The sequence below is a fragment of the Chelmon rostratus genome, chromosome 15, assembly GCF_017976325.1.
Source record: "Chelmon rostratus isolate fCheRos1 chromosome 15, fCheRos1.pri, whole genome shotgun sequence".
NCBI classification, from domain to species: domain Eukaryota; kingdom Metazoa; phylum Chordata; class Actinopteri; order Chaetodontiformes; family Chaetodontidae; genus Chelmon; species Chelmon rostratus.
The window spans coordinates 10,120,795-10,131,782 of NC_055672.1; positions in this window are offsets into that span (position 1 = coordinate 10,120,795).

The window sequence follows — 10,988 nt, forward strand, 5'->3', positions numbered from 1 at the left end:
TATGTGTAAACAGCGGAGGTCTTCCAGTAGAGTCTGGAGAGGCGTAGAGGGCCTGGGACAGTAGCTGACCTGTCATATACACCGTTCACTCTGAGGAGTCAGGGCTGCCATATTCGTTCTAGTGGCGTCAGGAAAAATAAACTCTCGCTTCCTCAATGTTGATAGACAAATTCATATTCCAGTGGGAAACACTTTTCTCTTGACTGAGTCCGGCTGTTCAGTGTATGCATACAGCAATAGAACAGATAACACAGTAGAGTATATAGTAGATGACTGTGACTTCACTAAATGAACTGTTGCCAGTCCAAATTAACACTTCAAGTAATATACAGAGAAAATACTTTTAGTGCTGTAATGACTGAGAGAAAGACTTGCATTATAAAACCCAGCAATTTCATTGGATATTGGTACAACTCGCTGATACCAACTTTGCAGCCTAATATAAAAAAATCTCTAAAAATAATTAATTTAATGCATTACACAAATTGAAAACTTTCCTGTTGACTAAAGACTATTTATGCATTTCTGACTGCAGCCAGTCATGTACAGATTTCCTATATCCTTCTACCTGTATTCTACACTTTGTGCTTGTAGGTTTAGAACAGGGTACTATAGTGTGTGTCCATATGGTGCAAGCTCCTAAACTAGAGCACACACGATAAATAGTATAATGTTGTCTGATAGTAGAAGGGCCAAGTGAGACTGGCAAAAAGAAACGGGTCACATAAATTACATGCATTAAATGCAAAGTTTATAAATTGTACATGGCTACATGTATAATAATTCTACATTTCTATGTTTTATATATATTTCTTCTCCTCTCATATCTATGTGATCACTATAAGGTGACTTTTTGCTTCCATACTTTGGATAATGTGTATGTATTTTCTTTGTGAATTTGATCTGTTGTGACTTATTCTGTCTTGCACTGCACTGGTTCATGCAGCACTTCATTGTCTTTGTGTATCCCAAAAGTGCTGATCATAAAAAAGAAATATGGTCATTGCTGGGAATGTGCCCGCTCCCTGTATGAATGCGATCTTTAGACAGTGATGTTCAGTATAACAAATTGATAGGAGTCAATTAAGCATCTATTATTAACCTCCTATGGTTCACTGTCAATTATCTGTCCCATTAACTCTGTAATACTGTACGCAGTATGTGTTTAACACTGAGGAGATCCAGCATGGCTCATATCTAATCTGCACTTATGAAAAAAGAGCAGAAATGATGACTGTTAATGTCAATTCAATTTAATTAGATTTAATGAAATGGTTAAGGTCATTTATACCTCTGTTCCTCAGCTCTTAGATGATTTATAGTAATAATAAGGTACGCTTATATAGATTAGTCATAAATTCCCCACACTTGTTCAACAGTCTTAAAGTCGAGGCACAAAGATGGTTTTTCTGCAATGATTACCATATTAAAGATAACATTACTGTCCACTTCAGAGATAGTAGGAAATTACTTATATCTATTTAAAGGCATGGGAAAATTTGGAAAAAGACATTCCTTTAAAAAAAAAAGATGATCTTTTCCTCTGCAGAAAATGACACCACAGAAAAGATCATCGCCGCCACACGGAAATCATGCATATTTATCACATGTGGCGTGTGCGAACGTGCCCGACCATGTCTCCCATGCTGCTTCCGTGCCTGTGTTACGTGATGCCAGTTCCTGCTGTGTCCCTCTTGATGTTCATCAGCAAACCACTGCGCTTGTAACAGGAAATCATTCTACTGCTGCACTGACTGGGTCCTATTTACACAAACTCCCCCCAAAACACTTAAGACAGGATATTTGATTGTGAGTAGTCTTTTCCATGTTGTTTTCCCAGAGCTGGCCGTCACCCTGGGTTAAGCCATAAACACATGAAACACACAACTCACGGCACTGCTTACATTGTTAAAAAAAAAAATATATTAAAGACCTGCGAGTCATTAGAGACTTGGGTTGCCATGTTCCACAGTGCTGATTTGGCCAGACTTTGTTTGATGCCATTGTTTTTGTCTCCAATGCACTGAGTCAGTCATGTGTTATACCGACTCGTGTTGAGACACACTGCATCAAGCAAATGAGCTCAGGAAGCAGATCACATTGTAAACTATTTGCAGCAGTTAGAATGCAGCACCAAACACAATAGCATTCAGGGAGCGTATTATGCGAACATTCAATTCTTCTGAGAGTTGGGAAGGAAACCATTCTAACCACAGAAATCCCAAATACCAGCTGGCTTGTTGCTGACATGAAAAGCAAGGCTGCCAAGCCAGACGTGCTGTCATCTGACCCCGCTGAACGGACTGCAACTGCATACACTTGGGTCTTGAGTCAATATCTGGACATCCTGTCAGTCTGAACAGACCAGCCATGTCCCTGTGGCACAGTCCCTAGCAGCCATTTTTGCTAATGGCTCTTCCCTGAGAGATTTACGATGCAGAGACACAGGACAATTAGAGAAAGGGAAACACAAAAGCCTGGGGCTCTCCAGAGAAAGATTTACGGTTACACAGGTGCTATTTTTGAAATTGAAAGTCTGATTAGAAAGTGCTGATGGTCTGATCCAGTAGAGGACTCTGTTACATGTACAATGTCACGTTCATTCAAGTGTCACTGGAACCGGTGGCCTCATTACATCCTCTCAGGGTCTGCGGTCCTGTGCTGTGAGTCTTTGTTTGTTCACTGATGTGCTTCTGACATTAACACGGGAAGATGTTGTAAATGACTCACAATGAGACACTCGGCATGACGGCAGAGTTTGCTCAGTACAGAGCGTCTTAGATTTAGAGCAACAAATCTCCACTCGGGAAGTGAAACAGGAAACACTCACAGTCATGTTCCGAGACTCCAGGAACCTGGAGTCCTGTAACACAAAGAAAGGATATAATACTGCATGATAGAGAGAGAGAGAGAGAGAAGCACTGACGTGAAGGGACAAAAGAGACAGAAAATGAAAGGAGACACATAGAGAGAAAACAGAGATAAAAAGAGAGAATGTGTGGAAACGTTGTATTAGACAAATCTCTTCAATTATTGTACGTACTAATTGTCATCATAAATATAGCCAAGGCACCATCCCATCTGTGCCTTACATTGCTATGCACATAACACACAGCTGCATCTGTTATCAGCAATATTTGTGTCACACACAGTCAGTATTACAGTGACATTTAGCTGATGTTCAGATCAGCTTGTCTGAAACCTTTTAGCATATAAACTCATGGCGGTATTTAAAAACATTTCAGATCACAGTTCAGACTGGGATCATAGTAAATAGTAGTAAATCATAGTAAAATTTAAATCACGTAATCATTTTTATCTTCTTTACAGCAATATGATATATTCTTGCTTAATGAAATGTTGCTCAGCTGTGTAATGTTTCAACACAAAAAAGGGCCACATGAGGGGCTTTATGTCAACCTGCAACATACAAATCATTATCTTACTGAAACACCGCTAAGTTTTAGGGCCTCTGATCCTCAGTTAAGTCTGCGGTTAAGTGTGTGGTTACAATTTTACTGCCAGTCGAGACTCTCGTGCTCGGACACGTCATGCTCATTCAAGCTGGGTGGGCACATGCCCCACCAGATCTTTGATATCTGGATTTTTTAAATTTCTACTCTATTTTATATATTTTAAAACCATTATTCTTTGTATTTATGATCACTTTATGTTATGAGGCAAACACATTCTTCTAATAGAGTCATAAATCATACGTAAAAAGGTCAAAAACCCCTTTACCCTATGGTATTGGTTTCTTCCAAAAGTTGCAGGATGAAATCAGGTAATTGTGCACTGAGCGCTCACTGCTGTGCATCAGTGCTGGAGGAGAAGCAGTCTACAGCTAAACGGTACGTTGCTGAAGTGGTTAGAAGAGCATAAATCCCTTTTTCAAATGTGTGAAAATAAAAAGCCATCATGCTAGTCATGACTTGTGATAGCATAGCATCCTATTTAATAATGGGAAAGGAGAGCTGTGTGATGTTATGGCTGTGAGCTGTCAGCGATCACAGGTTATAGTTAACAAAACACTGAATTATTGAATAATTGATAATAGCAAATGGAGCAGATTCTGCCATGTGAAGTCAGCACAGCCTCATCTATACTCATACTGCTTCCTGTGCTTTATTATCCATTTAGTATCCAATTAATTTACATTGTGGATATAGTCTTTTAATGTGAACTCCGACCCTTTAAAACAAGATTTAGCTCTTTTTCAAGATAAGTGGCAGCAGTGCAGAAGCTAGTGTAGAAGTGTCAGCTTCAATAGCCGTAACAGCATAACTGACATGAAAATCTCAAAACAAAAGTACAGCATTTATCCAAATGTTACATAGGAGATTACTGAGTTACAAAAACTGATTCAGTGAAGTTTTAAAAGAATCCCCCCAAAGTTTTGGAATATATATGTTAAATTACAGGAAACTGCTAAATCTGTCTGCCTAGAATTTTACTTGCATGACGCCCCTGGTCAGGATCACTGTCTGAAGTGCTACATGAACCAGTGATCACTGATCACTTTTAAAACCATTTCTCGAAACATATTTGTATAAATTATTTTCATTATTAAACAGCATGTGTTGGACCTTCAATAGGCCATCAAACACAAACAAGGATCATGCAGATTCCTGTAATGAACCTAGATCTACAGTAAGACTGTTCATTTTCCTCTCTCTTCCTCTCTGTGTACAACATATTGCTCAGTGATTGTGTTCTCTGATTGTCCGTGTTTAATGGCAGCCTCCATCTGCCAGCCCTGTGTGTCTGCAGGCTAGCGGCCCGCGGCGCCCCACATTAGGGCCTGTTGGCGCGGGCCCCAGGCGCATTCCGCTTCTGGAAGTGTGATTATTGGGGCCTGATTACAATGTCTACGACCACGATAACAAACCAACCCTCATTGAGTGCTTGGCAATCCTATCGCAAAACAAAACGGCTGGAGAATTAATGACGCTTCAAACTCGGACAGGTTTTTTTTAGTGCTGATAATCTGGGCCCAGGGTAATTTGCAGCAATTGGTGGCATATGGTTTGGTTTTACACTTGATGTCCAGCAACAGATAGGAAATCTGTTGGACTGGGAGTGATGCGGCAAACATAAACAGATCCAATCAAGCTCATTTAGAGTGGATGGACAAAAATAAAAATAAACAAAAGGTCGATGTGAAAAGTGGTTTGAAAAATAAAAGAAATTAAATTAAAAGTAGAGAAATTAAAAGACAAGAAAAAGAAGAAGCAAAAAGAGGAGCTTACAAAATCAAACAGTCATCAAAACAGCAGTTCAGCTGTCTGGCTTGAGTTTTCCGCAGGATGTCCGTGGGGTGGCTAAAGCATGTCGCTGTGGAGACGGAACCAGAGAACAGAGAGCATGCTGCTTAGTGTTTGACACACACCTGAAAGCCCCCATGTTCTCTTTCTGTAGAAGTGCCTGTGGTGGTCTCCAACTGCCAGCTTGTTTTTGAGGGGTACTCATTGCCTCATCCCTGCCTCCAGGCAAAACTCCATCCCCATCCCTACCTCCTCTCTCTTTCCCTTTTTCTATTCTCCTCCTCCCCTCACTCATCAGCTTCCTCTTTTGCTCAAACTACACTCACTCTATCTCTTCTTCTCTGTTTCTCCGTCTCTCTGTCCCCTCAGGGCAGCAGGTTCGGGTAGAAGTCTATTGCGGCGATCAGAGCTGATAACCTGTATTCTGGACAGGCGTGCCACATGGGGCCACACCTTGCCCGAGGATAGGTCCATCCATGCTGGGGGCAACAGAGGCGCTGGGGCCAGGGGGCTAAGGCCGGGGGCTAGGTCTAGAGTCGGGGCTGGAAGCTGGAGCAGAGGGGGTAACGGGCTGGATGCTGGGACAGCAGCTGCATGAGCCTGAAGGCCAGGGCAGGCGGAAGGGGTTGCAGACAGGGGTGAGGGGCAGAGATGTGGAGCCAGGAAGAGAGGGAAGGGTCAGGGTTAGTGACAGGGGTCTGCATGGTCCAGCTGAGGCTCTACTGAGCCATGGTGGAGTGGAGCTGACAGGTGAGAGAACAGCATCACCCCTAATGATGGCAGCCAGGGTAGGGGTTGGGGGGGTGCTGGTTGCCATGCGCTCTTGCACCGTTTGATGGGGTGGTAGAGGGGTGAGTAGAAAGGAAGGGAAGAAGCGAGATGTGGACACAGAGCTGTGGAGAGTGATGGACTCAACTGTTACAGCCTGCTGTGTGTAAAGCTTTTGTTTATACTGATGTTTCAAATCAAAGATCAATTGGTGGTCTCGGCCTGGCCGCGTCTGCAGTGCGGCCATTGTGCTGTGGCAGAACCATCGTATAATCACCCGTCTCAAATTCAGCTTCAAAAAAATGCATCTGATCGGCAAAGATGGTAGTTGCAGGACGAACGTTGGAAGTCATGTAGTTCACATTCTTCCACTTTTCACCATTAACACATGCTGCTTTTATTCACGGGCTCCACAGCGTGTGACAAAAGGCCATGTGTTCTGCCTCCACTGCAGTCTTGAAAACAGGCCTCTCTGTCACTTTAGTAAGAGACCACAAGCTTGAGTAGTTGGTCAGAGGAACCGTGGCGAGGTGCTGTGAGTAATCACATTTGCTCGTGTCTTTCTGCATATACATGTGCATGTTTGTTACATGCATTTTTGCTGCAGAGGTAGGACTGCGTGGCAATGCTCCATCTGCCTGCCTCGTCCTGTCCGTGCCGCCCCGATTCCATCACCCTCCGTGGTTTTGGGAGTTGTGGGAGTGAGGGGGGTCAATCGGGGGAAGGAATGGTGGCGGTGGTGGTGGTGGGGAGCGTACACAAAAAGTCACCCTGAATCTGCCAGCTGATTAATCAAGGGTGATTCGGCGGCAAGCGCAGCTTACCCGCTCCTTCCTGGCTAGTCCGTGTGTATTTATTTAGAGTAACCCGTGGCCAGTCACGCCTGACCTCAAACCATCAGGAGCAGCCACAGTTGCGCCCAAGCATAAACAAAAAATGCGTAATGAAGGTAAGGGGACAGAGGACGGGGCGGTGCGGGGCTGGGCCGGGAAGGAGAGAAGTGGGCAAGAAGAGTGGGAGGAGGGCAGGCGCTCTCTTTCGTTTCTCAGAGATAGGGATCTCGGGTCCAGACGTGGAGCTGAAATAGCAGCCTGTGTCCTGGTGTTTACTTCTCAGCTGACATGGGAAGGGAAATAATTGACCTCTGTCGGAGCAGCCACGGTCCATCCATCTTCCAGGCCGTAGGTATTTTTTAGCGGGGTATCAAATAGCTGGTCTTGAAGGGGGGAAACCTTTCTACTTGCATAAAGAGCTAATTGGAACTCAAGGCTACACAACTGCAGAGAGGTTAGTTAGGGAATTAGGGGAAATGGTTGCAGTTGTGTAGTGCGTTGTTATAAAAACACACAAAGCACAGTTAGCAGCTCGAGTTAAAATTATATTTTTCCTCCAGCAGTCTCCTCTGCTCCCCTTTCTAAAATGCCCCAGTTCATATTGGGGTTAAAAGCATCAAGCGTGATCAATTTCATCATCTTAGCTGTGATGTAAGTAGCACAGCAAGCAGGAGAACGGCAACAAACAAACTCCAAGGATGGAGCCTCTGTAGAGAGCTATTGATCGAACATGAAGGTTAGCCCGAAGTCTGAGAAGGTTGGCTCTCAGCGGTCCCACGTGGCGTCGAGAGGCCCGACTCTCCCTCTCAGTCTCTCTCTGTCTTTAAGAGCACAAAACACAGGAAAGAACAAACGCAGCGGATGGGTGAGAGGAAGGGAGGAACAAGTGGAACGCACTCGCAGTGAGGCTGTGGATGTGCGCTTTGATGAATCACGTGGTCAGGAGTCATCGTTAGACAAGGCAATTCAATTGGTTTTACAACTGTTACAATAATTAAATTGGAAAATTAAGAAATAAGCCAGAAGTTAAACAGCACAAATCAAAGCTAGATCATATGGTTTAAATATGTATTTGCAGTTTAGGTTTTAGTTATTTTAAAGGCACAGAAGGAGCAGAAGTTAACTGTGACACGAGTGGATAGCAGTAAAGATGCCTGATTGCCAGCCCTTGTCCTTGTCCACCTCTTTCTTGTGTTGGGAGGTAGCCTGCATGACAGGTGCTTATTGTCCAGGCGAGGCAGAGTTGCATTGCAGGTGAGCAGGTGGAGGCGGGTAACACACCACCTGGTGGCAGGAGAAAAAGGAGAACAGAGAAGCTCAAGGGCACAGCCTCCCAGCACAGCTTGTCGGGGTCTGACCGACCACGGCCTTCAGTCTCTACAAACCAACCCACCCTTCTTCTTTTCCTCTGCGATCACATTCAGATCAGCCACACAGCGCCTGCTTGACGGGAAGGGGCCCGTCTCCCGTAGAGGCAAACAGAGGATGGGAGGATGAAGGGAGGGCAGGAGAGAAGGAGCATGGCGGTAAACAACAGCACCTTTTGTCCTGCATCTGTCTGAGCCTGGCATCCTACGGCGTGTGACAGTTAGAGATGCGTGCGGTACATTCAGCAACCCCCGACGTGGATGTTGAGTCATCCCAGACGGCCGTCACTTTCGCCTCCTCTCTCCTTGTCGCTGTCTTGATCTCTTCATTGCTTTCGCCACCTGCACGTTTTGTAAACCCACACCCGCAAGGCTCAGTACCAGAATCGACCCGTTTACCGCAATTATCCCACCCTGAACGGCTGATGCAAGTCCCATGACCCAACCTGTGATTAACACACAGGCTGCACAGTCACTCTAAAGTGCTTTATTTTTGCTTTTGCTGCATTCAAATCCTAATTATTCGTAGCCTATTAGGTCAAAGCAATCACTAACTAGGTTGCTGCTCACTGCCACACACAGTCTCAAATGACCGGATGTCCCAGCACATACATTTCACCGCTCCTTGTCCTCCCGTTTTGGCGCTTTGAGAGTCGCGTTCTTGGAAAAGTGTCCGGCGCAGCACCTGTGCTCCTGCAGCTGTCCTCAGCATGTGCTATCTTGCAGCTAGCCTACATTTCAGTGGCATCCCATTACTTAGAATTTAAGGGTTGAAGGTTGTGTCGTAGGCTATCGCAATAAAAAAAATCCTGGTGGCTGATTAGTCTTAGTAATATGATGATTTAGTTGCATATTCTGATTTCTCCAGAAAAAAACACGTATTCTGCCCTCATCTCCTGCCTGCATTTAGTTCAATTACAAGGCCCTTAATTTCTATAAATACATTTTTAACCGGTTACACAACTTTTCTGTGGGTTACCCAGGGGGCACGTGACCCAGAGCAGGAGTCTGCTTCCCATCACTGATAGACAGCCACACTAGTGTGACTTTGAGGAACAGGAACGAACAATTGCATTAAATACAGAGCGACCGGCACACAAATCCATTCAGCTTCTTAGAAATTTTGCTCTTGACTCTTAACATAAATTGAATCACGGTAAACATAATGATGATCACAGAAATGTAATGATGATGTTTTATGTAACTAAAAGAGTTCAGATTCAAATCGGAATCAGTTCAGGCACATAAGCTGAAAGGCATATCAAGTATAAAACAGCAGTGGGATGTGCTAAAACTCAGTTTACACAAAATCTAATAAAGAATTTAATATATCTTCTGATCTAATTTAATGTGCAAGAGTCAAATATTTCTTTTTATTTAAGGAATTCAGTTTGAATTTTTCTTTATCTTTTTGTTGCTGATGCAGTAATGTAGGTAAATTTGTGTTATTGTAGTAACATATCATAGCGCATTAGATTGTTATATTGCATTTTACCTGACTGAGAGAAATGATACTTAACAACCTGCACATTTCACATCAGAGGGGACAAAGAATGATGATTAACCTCCTCTAATGAAACTTCTGACATAATTATGCACATGCCGACTGTGAAGAAGCACTCGCCGTCAAAGTTAATACCCCTGACAGCTTCTCACTTCTCGTTGACAAAACAGGGGAAAAAAAAGGATACATAACCCTTTGACTTTCGACAGTTCGGATGTGGAAGCCGTCTTGACAGATGCTCTGCTATTCCCCACATCTTGAGATGGGGGAAAAATATGAAAATGCATTATTAATTTCACAATGTGGATAGCCAATATTCATAGAGTGCAAAAGAAGAACAGGCAGGCAGGGAAGCAGGCAGGCTGGCGGATGTGCCAGCCGACGAGCAACTCTAACCTTGAGCTTTCACCATCGCTGGTTGACATCTCTGAAAACATGTTCTTTTTTTTCCGAGTGTGGGTTGTCAGCGGTACTGTCACTGGCAGGGAGAGGCGACGCTAAGTAAAGAAGGACACATGTGGCTCCGTGAGGAGGGGGGGTCTCTGTAAAGTCACTCACAGAGTTCCTGTCACGGTTAAGTAGACAGGTGCTTACTGTTAACACCCCACTAATATCTTTATGCATATTTATGAATCCCCCCCTCCCTTATAATACGTTGCTCGTTAATGTCACAGCTGCCAAATATTGACTATGACTTTCTTTTAAAAAGCGCATAAATAAAACAGCTTTTAAAGATTCTGACCTGCTTAAATACATCGCTTTTCCTGTCCCTTTGATCAGAAAGCTTTTCATTATTCAAGCCTCCGCGCTTCTTTATATTCTGCCACCTCATCTGCGGCAAATATGCAATATATCTTTATTTAAAGTAGCTACCTATCCCTTCATCTACCATACTTACACTCAATCCTCCCTCTTTTTCTTATGTGTAAGTGTGGTCAGACACATCTAAGTGCTCTCATTATGGGAAAAGTTTGCGAGCAGGGCAAAACTTGCTGCTGGGTCTCATCAGTGAGAAAGAGGGAAATGGCTTTATAGTCTCTGAGGATTTGTATGCTGATTGCTCCCTAATTCTGACTCCCGCTCTGTAACTGCGCCTTTCTTTTCCCATGAAAACTTGGCCAAGAATTGCAGATTGCTGCACATGAGAGGAAGAGTTTCGAAGAGACGTGAATAGAAGTGGACAAGTTCCTACTCTGCTGCAAAATCTCAGTTCTGGTTTGGGCAAATAGTCCCATCAGACAGATTTTCTATA